This window comes from Engystomops pustulosus, chromosome 10 (genome assembly GCF_040894005.1).
Source record: "Engystomops pustulosus chromosome 10, aEngPut4.maternal, whole genome shotgun sequence".
Lineage (NCBI taxonomy): Eukaryota > Metazoa > Chordata > Amphibia > Anura > Leptodactylidae > Engystomops > Engystomops pustulosus.
The window spans coordinates 13,731,437-13,745,323 of NC_092420.1; the positions used below are offsets into that span (position 1 = coordinate 13,731,437).

A 13,887-nucleotide genomic window follows, 5' to 3' on the forward strand; every position below is an offset into this window, starting at 1 on the left:
TGTGATCATATTATTTTTAGGGTATGCTTCTAACAAAAAAATGGGCAATCCCCTTTTTGTATATTTTATAAATGGTCTCTTCTGGATAGTAGAGTTGGCCATGGTAACCAATCCAGTTTCGAAAGAGTGTCTGAATCCTTGCCATGGATAATTACATAATTTGCCCTTTGCACCAGTGTGTAGACCATTAGGGCAATGATCTCTGACCTATGGCTCTCTATCCATGGCCAAACTACCCTCCGTAGCATTGACAGTTCAGGAATTTTTAATGAAAGCTAATTGATTCAAAATGTTGAGGACCTTCACCTTCACATGACAGAGGAACCTCAAACCATGACCAGGCATCAGTAACTGGTGTGACTGCTACCTCGACACTTCCTTTCGCTACACTTTGGCCAAATATAACGAAACAACATTGTCTAACTGGATAGAATCACACTTGGATTACAGTGAAAATTTGGGTTTAGCTCCTACAGAGATTGTTATCTGAATGGGTTTCCTCGAGGTGGTCTAGTTTCCTACCACAGAAGAAAACCTGGCAGGATCCTGACTAAATTGGCTGCAGTTTACGTTCATGGTTTTTGCCTGCAGTAAGGAAAAGTAAACGATAAACTCCCCCGAGACAGAACCTGACTCTCTCCGAGAGCTATGAAATGCACCAGCACCACCTAACGCAACGTTGACAGTAAGGATTCGAGAGTTACGCTCAGCATTTGCCCATTTAGTAAATACAAATCTGAAAACTCTTTGATATCCTATTGGGGACCACAAAAAAAAATTATTCCGATCTCGAAAAAGAAAGTCTTACGCGTCTGGTGCCACCACCAAAAAGTCTTGTCGACTCAACTCTGTCTTCTGTTTGGTTTGATTATTCTTTCATCAGCACAAAAGGGAATTTTTGCTGAGCGTTTTCGTCAAAACCCTTCTATTGCTGCAGGTGTACATATGTCTAACCCAAGAGACCTTTAGGGGAATGAGAGTCGGATGGTTTGAAGTTTTCTTCTGTACGGCCGGGATCTACCGGATGAATTTCTGGAGTCACTCTGTAAACAGATATTTTTCTTCTTTTGCTCAAAGTTCTGTCTGTCTCCTCAAACCCCATGTATTGCGGTATCTGGAAGACTTTCTTAAAGGTTCAGGGTATAGACAAGATATCCCCCATATTGTAGGTCCGGGGACTTGTAACCTAGAGATGTGATCAGGCAGACAACATGGTGACAGAATTATTGATCTTCTTTGCAGTTAATTGGCAAAGATGGTCACGGGTCTAAAAGAAAGAGGTTATATAACACTCAACAACCCACCATACATGACGAGGACTTTTCACCACCTCCACCAACTCCAACTGTGTCCAATGGACAAGTCAGCACCATTGAAGTCAATGGGTATGAACTGCAATACCACACATGCCCTGTGGGCACATAGGTGCTGTTTTTGGGGGAAACAATTGCCTAGTTTTTTCAGTCCTGTCCCCATCATGTTTGGATGAACGGCCATATTAAAAGTATTGTAAAGTTTTTATGTCTTGTTTCCACCCTTTTTACTGGCCCTTTTAGGGAAATGTACATATAAAAGTCTGTAAATTCAAGGTTTAGTATCTACAAGGAAAAAAGTAAAAATTCTGAAACCTGTTTTTAACAATATAGCAATTTGGGGTTATTTTTACCAATAGGGGTCAGTCGTTCTGCAATGTAGTGAGGCTCAATAGACTGTAACCAAAGTTGCAGGAATAGAGATCAGCAGAGTTACAGATTGGGTCCGGGATTCGGGTTCAACCCACAAGACCCCAACACGTTGCCGGATTGTCAGCCGTGCAGCCAATCGGGAAATTTGATGCCCCTAGTCATAGCTGTGATTGGTCAGCTGGACACCTGGTAGCTGAATGGATCGTTCCTGCCTGTAGCATTCCTGTGCCAGGTCAGCCATTAGCATATGATAAATGCTCCAATATCTTCTAGCTATCTCCTATCTACCTATCTCATAGCTATCTATGATAAATAGACAATGATCTGCCCCATAGTATTTTATTTGGTGGTATATCCATATAGGAAAGCAGAAGCAGGCGATCAGATAGGAGCGTCCCACCTCATGTTACACTATCTGTTTACATAAAAGATTCATGAAGTGCGGCTCATGCATTTGTCTCTGTCAGGAAAAACTTGTTTAACAGATTTTGTTGAGGCAGAGAAAGTCATAATTGTGCGTGTTAGAAAATGATTACGTTATTTAAGGATCTAAACTATAAAGTATATCTGCTAGAAACAAGATATGAGATAGATAGATAGATAGATAGATAGATACATAGATAGATAGATAGATATGAGATAGATAGATAGATAGATAGATAGATAGATATGAGATAAATAGATAGATAGATAGATAGATAGATAGATAGATAGATAGATAGATATGAGATAGATATGGGATAGATAGATAGATATGAGATAGATAGATATGAGATAGATAGATAGATAGATGTATAGATAGATAGATAGATGTATAGATAGATATATAGATGTATAGATAGATAGATAGATAGATAGATAGATAGGAGATAGATAGATGTATAGATAGATAGATGTATAGATAGATAGATAGATAGATAGATAGATAGATACATAGATAGATAGATAGATAGATAGATATGAGATAGATGGATGGATAGATAGATAGATAGATATGAGATAAATAGATAGATAGATAGATATGAGATAGATAGATAGATAGATAGATATGAGATAGATAGATATGAGATAGGTAGGTAGATAGATAGATAGATGGGAGATAGATAGATAGATAGAGAGATAGATATGAGATAGATATGAGATAGATATGAGATAGATATGAGATGGATAGATAGATAGATAGATAGATAGATATGAGATAGATAGATAGATAGATAGATATGAGATAGATAGATAGATAGATATGAGATAGATAGATAGATAGATAGATATGAGATAGATAGATAGATATGAGATAGATAGATAGATAGATAGATAGATAGATAGATAGATAGATAGATATGAGATAGATAGATAGATAGATAGGAGATAGATAGATGATAGATAGATAGGAGATAGATAGATAGATAGATAGGAGATAGATAGATAGGAGATAGATAGATAGATAGGAGATAGATAGATAGATAGATATGAGATAGATAGATAGATAGATAGCAGGGACAGAGAGATAGATGAATATTAGGATAGATAACAATGAAAGCGAATGACAGATTACAGATACATAGATTTTTTTAGATAGATGGCATATAGAGAAAGAAAGAAAGAAAGAAGGAATGAAGGAAAGAAAAAAAGAAAGAAGGAAGGAATGAAGGAAAGAAAGAAGGAATGAAGGAAAGAAAGAAAGAAGGAATGAAGGAAAGAAAGAAGGAATGAAGGAAAGAAAGAAAGAAGGAATGAAGGAAAGAAAGAAAGAAAAATGAATGAATGAAAGGAAGAAAGAAAGAAAGAAGGAATGAAGGAAAGAAGGAAAGAAAGAAAGACGGAAAGAAGGAAAGAAAGAAAGAATGAAGGAAAGAATGAAAGAAAGAAGGAAAGAAAGAAGGAAAGAAAGAAAGAACGAAAGAAAGAAAGAAGGAAAGAAAGAAAGAAAGAAGGAAAGAAAGAAGGAAAGAAAGAAAGAAGGAAAGAAAGAAAGAAGGAAAGAAAGAAAGAACGAAAGAAAGAAAGAAAGAAAGAATGTTGAGATGTAAGACTAGATGCAGCTGTGGGATGTGCATAGTAATTACTAGCAAAGTTACATAAAAGTTGGAATCCTGACAAGCTTTAGATTGATGACAGGTTGAATTAAATATAACTTGTCTTTGCACAATGTATAAAACATGATTAATGTGATCAGTGTAATTAAATCTTGTAAACAGAAAGAGATAGCAAGAAAGAATGAAAGAAAGATAGATATATTCTAGAAATAGATAGATAAATATATAGAAGAGAGGGAGCTTTCTCCTATCTATCTATTATCTACCTATTCCTATGTCCTGGGGCTCCCCTATCCTCTCTCCTGTGTCCTTTGGCTCGCCCTTCTTCTGTCTCCAGGGGCTCTACCTTTTCCTCCGACTCTCTGTGTCCTGGGGTTCCCTCTCGCCTAGGTCCTGCGGTTGACACTCTCCTATGTTCTGGGGCTCCTCTCTTGTCTCATGGGACTCTCCCTGTCCAATGTCCTAGGGTTCTCTGTGTCTTGGGGCTCCCCCTCTTTTTCTTCTGGGGCTCCCTGTCTCCAGAGACTCTCCCCTCTTGCCTACTGAGGCTCCCCCTCTTGTGTCCTGGGGCTCCCTGTCTCCGGAGACTCTCCCCTCTTGCCTCCTGGGGCTCCCCCTATTGTGTCCTGGGGCTCCCTGTGTCCTGGGACTCCCCCTATCTGCTGTTCTGGGGTCTCTGTGTTCTTAGTCTCTCCCCTCTTATCTCCTGGGGCTCCCCCTCTTGTGTCCTGGGGCTCCCTGTGTCCTGGGGCTCCCTGTGTCCTGGGGCTCCCCCTCTTGTGTCCTTGGGCTCCCTGTGTCCTGAGTCTCTCGCCTCTTGTCTCCTGGGGCTCCCCCTCTTGTATCCTGGGGCTCCCTGTGCCCTGAGTCTTTCCCCTCTTGTGTCCTGGGGCTCCCTGTGTCCTGGGGCTCCCCCTCTTGTGTCCTGGGGCTCCCTGTGTCCTAAGTCTCTTGCCTCTAGGGGCTCCCCCTCTTGTGTCCTGGGTCTCCCTGTGTCCTGGGTCTCCCTGTGTCCTGGGGCTCCCTGTGTCCTGAGTCTCTTCCCTCTGGGGCTCCCCCTCCGGTGTCCTCTCCTCTCAGGCTGTCAGTAGGGAGCGGGCAGGTAGCTCGCACAGCAGACATGTGAGTGAGTTGAGGCAGTTACTCATTTGCCGAGTGTTTGTGTTTATGCAGAAGGGGCCTCTTCCTGCATAATCTAGAGTAAGGCAGTGGCTTTTGTTGTGTTTAGACCACATGCCTTCAGTCCTTCCGTACACTGACGCTGGTGTGAAGGCACACTCTGCCAGGATACTCACTTTTCCTCCGGTGGATTTACCCTCCTGCACTCTCATAGTTGGATTATACACACATGTACAGGCAGTTCCCCCTCGGACTCTTCCTATGAATGGGTAAGTTTGCCTTTGGCTTCATACTTTGCCTTTAACACCTTTGTACTTGGAGGAGTTGTCTCTGTGTCACTCCAAGGGAACCTTACAACTACGTGGAAGACAACTGTTGGGGGTTGTAATCTGTTCCTTGAGTTTGAGTGTACGACTTGCAATTCTTCGTCTTCAGGATTTGAGATTTTCGTGTTCGGTGACTTTGAAGTGAAAGCTCTCATTGTCTACGAGAGGACAGGGAAGTCTCTACGAGAGAGACACCCTGCGAGAAGGAGCATGTCCTGGAGTGGAGAGTCAACTTTATGTCAGGGCCTGATAGGAGAGATCCTGGGGGAACATATGACAGCCCCTTCCTCTCTTACCGGCGAAACTCCGCGTGGACAAGTGGGCTTGTCTCGCTTATTAACCCTTACTCCAAAAAGGGGGCACTTACTTCTTTCCGAAACGCCTGGTAGAACTTGATTAAAGTTAGGAAAAACTTCAACACTGTAACTAATAATTTATGTGCGCCGCTGCGGAATATGTAGGCGATATTCAGTGACTGCGACTGATAATTCAAAGGTGGGGGCCCTTTAAGACGGATTTAAAGGGATTCTGTCGAGAGGTGAAAAATAGTAGTCGTTGTGATGATCTGAGGCGAAATATGGATATTTAAGGTAATATTAGGGAATTTTTATAATAAAATAAAAAATAAATAAAAGATAAATAAAAAAAAAATAAAAAAATAATTAAATATTTAATCATTTTGATATTTTGAATAATTGGGATAAGAATTTTTTTTTTTTTGTAGCCTTTAAATGGATACCATTAACTCTGTAATTGCTGCGGCTGATTACGGTAATTCATCCAAACATTAGAGTGTGCTGTTACACCATGTGTGAGGTTAGCCAACCACTGCACAACGTCGTGGGTCGATAAGCTAAAAAAAAAAAAAAAAAAAAAAAAAAAAAAAAAGATGAGAAAAAATATGGAATATTTTCCCAAAAAAACTAATTTTATATTTCTTGTTTTTGAACAGAAGCAAATTTTTGGAAAAGAAAATTATTTATTTTTTTTTATAATTTTTTTTTTTTTTTTGTTATTTTACAGTCTTCATTTTTATCTTACTTTTAAGAGGAATGCAAAAAAAAAAATGCTTTCTAAATTTTTTTTTTTCCCCCTTTATAAGAATTACTCCGTCAACGCTTCTTGTATGATTAGCGCTGCTTTTGTGTTGTTAAATTTTTGATTGATAGAGATAATCGTTTTCGTGTAAAAATACAGACAGGTACTTAAAGTTACAGTGACAATAGCGATTAGCATATTCTTTATCTTATTGTTTAATGCAGGTGTGGGGGCTGGGGCCGTCTCTGCTGATTAACCCTTGTAGCACGGCGGAGGGGGGGGGGAATAAATAATTCCAAGACAAAGGTTTCATCAATGTTTTCCAAATAAAACCGGCAAATATTATGTTCCTCCGCGACGCGTCGAAGGGGACACCCAGTAACTCCGTCCTCCTTGACGTTGACCGCGTCTCCCACTTTTATACGAAGAGATAAGAGAATTTTCCCAATTAATATTATAAATGGCTGCAAGAATTTCTTTTTTTTTTTTTTCAAAAAAATTATTCATTGTTTTTTTTAATTTTTTTTCCCAATGCAGCCTCTTATGAACAGATAGGAGATGAAATTGTCTCCCTGGTCGACGATTCATGTGTCCTTGCATAGAAGGATAGACATGAATATGAGGTTAATTAAAACCAGGGGAGGGGTCACCAGAGTTGAAGTGGGGGGTGGGGGGTGGGGGCACGGGTACAGTTCTTAATTTTTGAAGTCAGGAGCGTAGATTAATTTGGTGCTAACTGGATTTTAATTCAGACTATGACAGTGTGTGGAGCACCAACTCATTATCTTTTACAACGTGGGGAGTAAGTCAACGAGAAGAGCAAATTAAAAGATTCTGTCGTTGACCACAAATCATACTGTGTGTACCGGGAGGATGTCCTGTGGTACGCCCCGACGTGAGGGTGCCGTCCAAAACAGATGAGGACCTCTAGTGTAGTTGGCACCAAAACATCTGGACTGGTAACTTACAACATCTGTCATCCCCTGGTATGATGCTCGTAGATGGACTATCAACGTCACCACATCTTGCTTAGACTTTCCAAAAATTTTCTCCTGTATTGTAATTTTTTGTGCAGTTTTTGTTTAATCTCAATTTTTAGTCCACGGCTACTCTGATCATAAATTGATATGAATTTCATTTATTGTTTTTTTTTTTTTTCTTTTTGTGAATCGGCGTCGGTGAATAAACTTTGTAGAAAATGACTTAAAAGTTGCTCTGAGGGTGCTGTATTTTTGCGATATGCAAATATAAGATATTTAATATACTATAAAGTCTCTTGATAGGATTATCAGATTATCTGGATTATATGATGAGTAAAATGGGCCGGCAAAAAAAATTTTTGGTTTACCAAATTTTTTCTTGGTTTTGGCGTCTTGAGGAATTTTCAACAAATAAAAAAATACTGGATTACTATCGGTAGGAGTAGATTATGGGGGGCAAAGTATGGTGACAGCACAAGGGTTGGGCCTTGATCTACCGGTGAAATTGGGGCGATTTATCGTTTTCTCTTTCTAGTTTTTCTGTCTGATTATAAGTTGTTGGACGTACAATGCAGTGTATTCCATGCTGGTATATGTGTATATACACACTGCATTATAAGTCGTTGGTTGGACATACAATGCAGTATATTCCATGCTGATATATGCAGTGTATTCCATGCTGATATATACCAGCATGGAATACACTGCATTGTACGTCCAAATACTTATAATCAGACAGGAAATATATATATATATAAAATCACAGAATTTTTGTCATTTTTGAATCCCTGCTTTCAGGAGTAAATTTGGACACTACAATGATCCTGCTTCCATGTTAACATTTTTTGTAGTAGATATTTTCGGGCCAAAGGACAATTTATCGTGATCAAAAAGTTGACTTGTTGCAATCTGGAGTCTCCACGTACATAAATCGAAAGAGATCTGTTCAATAAAGATATTGTTATGTGCATTCAACCCAACAGCGGTGATGAGAAGCCCAAATTATCTGCCCCATTTTATAAATAGTTTGCTAAGTCAGGAGAAAATTGGGCAAAGCTGTTTTTGGAAGAACACCCCCCCCTCCCCCCCGCTACCTAATGTGGTTTCCCCATATGTGATGGCTACTAATTATCGTATAGGTTGAGATGATTGATGGTGATGACATAACTACTGCATATAAGGGTTTCTTAGTGAGTAGTGGTGGAGTATCAGAAGCTACACGTCAGTCTCTGGGCAACTAGAAATGGAACGTAGTAATTTCTAACATGGGTTCGGAGTAAAATTTGACAATTGGAAGAATTGTAAAGACCAAGATGTTCGAAGGAATGTCTTGGTTCTCATTAGATCTTCTGGAATAAGTTTGACCACTCCAAATGTTTTTGTGTCACCAGAATGGATTCTACTAGAGATTTGGACGAGGACAATGTCGTTAATGGTAATTTATTTCATAAATTGCCACAATGGGGATTATGGGGTTTAAAATGATCTGGTTGGATCATTGACATGAGCTGAGGATACACATTATAAACCCTTGAGCCATTCTGATAGTTGGCTGATGTGTCAGGTCCTTCAGAGGCTCTCCACATGACCTGTTGAAATTTTAAGTGGACCTTGTTTTGATCATTATCATTGTATCCTATGCAGGGTTTTAATTAGGAGAGGCTGGGCTTCATAGCAAACTTATGAATGCATTTACATTTAAATATACATTTATACATTTATACTTAAAATATATACACATCACATATATATATATATATATATATATATATATATATATATATATATATATATATATCATATAATTACACAGACAGTACATACACACCATATATACACAAACAGCATAAACATACCTACATATGGCACATACACAGGATAAGTAATGTCATGTATGTACACAGTGACTGCACCAGCAGCAGAATAGTGAGTGCAGCTCTGGAGTATAATACAGGATGTAACTCAGGATCAGTACAGGATAAGTAATGTCATGTATGTACACAGTGACTGCACCAGCAGCAGAATAGTGAGTGCAGCTTTGGAGTATAATACAGGATGTAACTCAGGATCAGTACAGGATAAGTAATGTCATGTATGTACACAGTGACTGCACCAGCAGCAGAATAGTGAGTGCAGCTCTGGAGTATAATACAGGATGTAACTCAGGATCAGTACAGGATAAGTAATGTCATGTATGTACACAGTGACTGCACCAGCAGCAGAATAGTGAGTGCAGCTCTGGAGTATAATACAGGATGTAACTCAGGATCAGTACAGGATAAGTAATGTCATGTATGTACACAGTGACTGCACCAGCAGCAGAATAGTGAGTGCAGCTCTGGAGTATAATACAGGATGTAACTCAGGATCAGTACAGGATAAGTAATGTCATGTATGTACACAGTGACTGCACCAGCAGCAGAATAGTGAGTGCAGCTCTGGAGTATAATACAGGATGTAACTCAGGATCAGTACAGGATAAGTAATGTCATGTATGTACACAGTGACTGCACCAGCAGCAGAATAGTGAGTGCAGCTCTGGAGTATAATACAGGATGTAACTCAGGATCAGTACAGGATAAGTAATGTCATGTATGTACACAGTGACTGCACCAGCAGCAGAATAGTGAGTGCAGCTCTGGAGTATAATACAGGATGTAACTCAGGATCAGTACAGGATAAGTAATGTCATGTATGTACACAGTGACTGCACCAGCAGCAGAATAGTGAGTGCAGCTCTGGAGTATAATACAGGATGTAACTTAGGATCAGTACAGGATAAGTAATGTCATGTATGTACACAGTGACTGCACCAGCAGCAGAATAGTGAGTGCAGCTCTGGAGTATAATACAGGATGTAACTCAGGATCAGTACAGGATAAGTAATGTCATGTATGTACACAGTGACTGCACCAGCAGCAGAATAGTGAGTGCAGCTTTGGAGTATAATACAGGATGTAACTCAGGATCAGTACAGGATAAGTAATGTCATGTATGTACACAGTGACTGCACCAGCAGCAGAATAGTGAGTGCAGCTCTGGAGTATAATACAGGATGTAACTCAGGATCAGTACAGGATAAGTAATGTCATGTATGTACACAGTGACTGCACCAGCAGCAGAATAGTGAGTGCAGCTCTGGAGTATAATACAGGATGTAACTCAGGATCAGTACAGGATAAGTAATGTCATGTATGTACACAGTGACTGCACCAGCAGCAGAATAGTGAGTGCAGCTCTGGAGTATAATACAGGATGTAACTCAGGATCAGTACAGGATAAGTAATGTCATGTATGTACACAGTGACTGCACCAGCAGCAGAATAGTGAGTGCAGCTCTGGAGTATAATACAGGATGTAACTCAGGATCAGTACAGGATAAGTAATGTCATGTATGTACACAGTGACTGCACCAGCAGCAGAATAGTGAGTGCAGCTCTGGAGTATAATACAGGATGTAACTCAGGATCAGTACAGGATAAGTAATGTCATGTATGTACACAGTGACTGCACCAGCAGCAGAATAGTGAGTGCAGCTCTGGAGTATAATACAGGATGTAACTCAGGATCAGTACAGGATAAGTAATGTCATGTATGTACACAGTGACTGCACCAGCAGCAGAATAGTGAGTGCAGCTCTGGAGTATAATACAGGATGTAACTCAGGATCAGTACAGGATAAGTAATGTCATGTATGTATACAGTGACTGCACCAGCAGCAGAATAGTGAGTGCAGCTCTGGAGTATAATACAGGATGTAACTCAGGATCAGTACAGGATAAGTAATGTCATGTATGTACACAGTGACTGCACCAGCAGCAGAATAGTGAGTGCAGCTCTGGTGTATAATACAGGATGTAACTCAGGATCAGTACAGGATAAGTAATGTCATGTATGTACACAGTGACTGCACCAGCAGCAGAATAGTGAGTGCAGCTCTGGAGTATAATACAGGATGTAACTCAGGATCAGTACAGGATAAGTAATGTCATGTATGTACACAGTGACTGCACCAGCAGCAGAATAGTGAGTGCAGCTTTGGAGTATAATACAGGATGTAACTCAGGATCAGTACAGGATAAGTAATGTCATGTTTGTACACAGTGACTGCACCAGCAGCAGAATAGTGAGTGCAGCTCTGGAGTATAATACAGGATGTAACTCAGGATCAGTACAGGATAAGTAATGTCATGTATGTACACAGTGACTGCACCAGCAGCAGAATAGTGAGTGCTGCTCTGGAGTATAATACAGGATGTAACTCAGGATCAGTACAGGATAAGTAATGTCATGTATGTACACAGTGACTGCACCAGCAGCAGAATAGTGAGTGCAGCTCTGGAGTATAATACAGGATGTAACTCAGGATCAGTACAGGATAAGTAATGTCATGTATGTATACAGTGACTGCACCAGCAGCAGAATAGTGAGTGCAGCTCTGGAGTATAATACAGGATGTAACTCAGGATCAGTACAGGATAAGTAATGTCATGTATGTACACAGTGACTGCACCAGCAGCAGAATAGTGAGTGCAGCTCTGGTGTATAATACAGGATGTAACTCAGGATCAGTACAGGATAAGTAATGTCATGTATGTACACAGTGACTGCACCAGCAGCAGAATAGTGAGTGCAGCTCTGGAGTATAATACAGGATGTAACTCAGGATCAGTACAGGATAAGTAATGTCATGTATGTACACAGTGACTGCACCAGCAGCAGAATAGTGAGTGCAGCTTTGGAGTATAATACAGGATGTAACTCAGGATCAGTACAGGATAAGTAATGTCATGTTTGTACACAGTGACTGCACCAGCAGCAGAATAGTGAGTGCAGCTCTGGAGTATAATACAGGATGTAACTCAGGATCAGTACAGGATAAGTAATGTCATGTATGTACACAGTGACTGCACCAGCAGCAGAATAGTGAGTGCAGCTCTGGAGTATAATACAGGATGTAACTCAGGATCAGTACAGGATAAGTAATGTCATGTATGTACACAGTGACTGCACCAGCAGCAGAATAGTGAGTGCAGCTCTGGAGTATAATACAGGATGTAACTCAGGATCAGTACAGGATAAGTAATGTCATGTATGTACACAGTGACTGCACCAGCAGCAGAATAGTGAGTGCAGCTCTGGAGTATAATACAGGATGTAACTCAGGATCAGTACAGGATAAGTCATGTCATGTATGTACACAGTGACTGCACCAGCAGCAGAATAGTGAGTGCAGCTCTGGAGTATAATACAGGATGTAACTCAGGATCAGTACAGGATAAGTAATGTCATGTATGTACACAGTGACTGCACCAGCAGCAGAATAGTGAGTGCAGCTCTGGAGTATAATACAGGATGTAACTCAGGATCAGTACAGGATAAGTAATGTCATGTATGTACACAGTGACTGCACCAGCAGCAGAATAGTGAGTGCAGCTCTGGAGTATAATACAGGATGTAACTCAGGATCAGTACAGGATAAGTAATGTCATGTATGTATACAGTGACTGCACCAGCAGCAGAATAGTGAGTGCAGCTCTGGAGTATAATACAGGATGTAACTCAGGATCAGTACAGGATAAGTAATGTCATGTATGTACACAGTGACTGCACCAGCAGCAGAATAGTGAGTGCAGCTCTGGTGTATAATACAGGATGTAACTCAGGATCAGTACAGGATAAGTAATGTCATGTATGTACACAGTGACTGCACCAGCAGCAGAATAGTGAGTGCAGCTCTGGGGTGTAATACAGGATGTAACTCAGGATCAGTACAGGATACGTAATGTCATGTATGTACACAGTGACTGCACCAGCAGCAGAATAGTGAGTGCAGCTCTGGGGTATAATACAGGATGTAACTCAGGATCAGTACAGGATAAGTAATGTCATGTATGTACACAGTGACTGCACCAGCAGCAGAATAGTGAGTGCAGCTCTGGAGTATAATACAGGATGTAACTCAGGATCAGTACAGGATAAGTAATGTCATGTATGTACACAGTGACTGCACCAGCAGCAGAATAGTGAGTGCAGCTCTGGAGTATAATACAGGATGTAACTCAGGATCAGTACAGGATAAGTAATGTTATGTATGTACACAGTGACTGCACCAGCAGCAGAATAGTGAGTGCAGCTCTGGAGTATAATACAGGATGTAACTCAGGATCAGTACAGGATAAGTAATGTCATGTATGTACACAGTGACTGCACCAGCAGCAGAATAGTGAGTGCAGCTCTGGTGTATAATACAGGATGTAACTCAGGATCAGCACAGGATAAGTAATGTCATGTATGTACACAGTGACTGCACCAGCAGCAGAATAGTGAGTGCAGCTCTGGGGTATAATACAGGATGTAACTCAGGATCAGTACAGGATAAGTAATGTCATGTATGTACACAGTGACTGCACCAGCAGCAGAATAGTGAGTGCAGCTCTGGGGTATAATACAGGATGTAACTCAGGATCAGTACAGGATAAGTAATGTCATGTATGTACACAGTGACTGCACCAGCAGCAGAATAGTGAGTGCAGCTCTGGAGGATGTAACTCATCTTCTAGATGAATCCTGTACACTGAGTGATCTGTTACATGGAGTTAAAAACTGAACACATGTTTGTCTGATGATTTTATTACACATTTAGAGTCTTCATAATCTTCTGAATAAGAAGGAGCAGTTATGATCTTGCTCTGATTGTAAT

At 40.3% G+C, this 13,887-nt stretch overlaps 1 protein-coding gene across 13 annotated transcripts in view; it reads left to right on the forward strand.

Annotated features, from left to right (window-relative positions):
• The window catches only part of FOXP1 (forkhead box P1), a 601,095-nt gene that overhangs the window by 232,778 nt on the left and 354,430 nt on the right, over nucleotides 1–13,887 (forward strand). Inside the window, exon 1 of one of the 13 annotated variants that reach the window (XM_072128407.1) lies at nucleotides 4,926–5,109. The exons of the other annotated variants lie outside the window; for them this stretch is intronic. The gene's annotated coding sequence lies outside the window, so the exon portion shown is untranslated. Of the gene's footprint in view, nucleotides 1–4,925; nucleotides 5,110–13,887 lie in introns of those variants that run through there. 13 annotated transcript variants of the gene reach the window in all.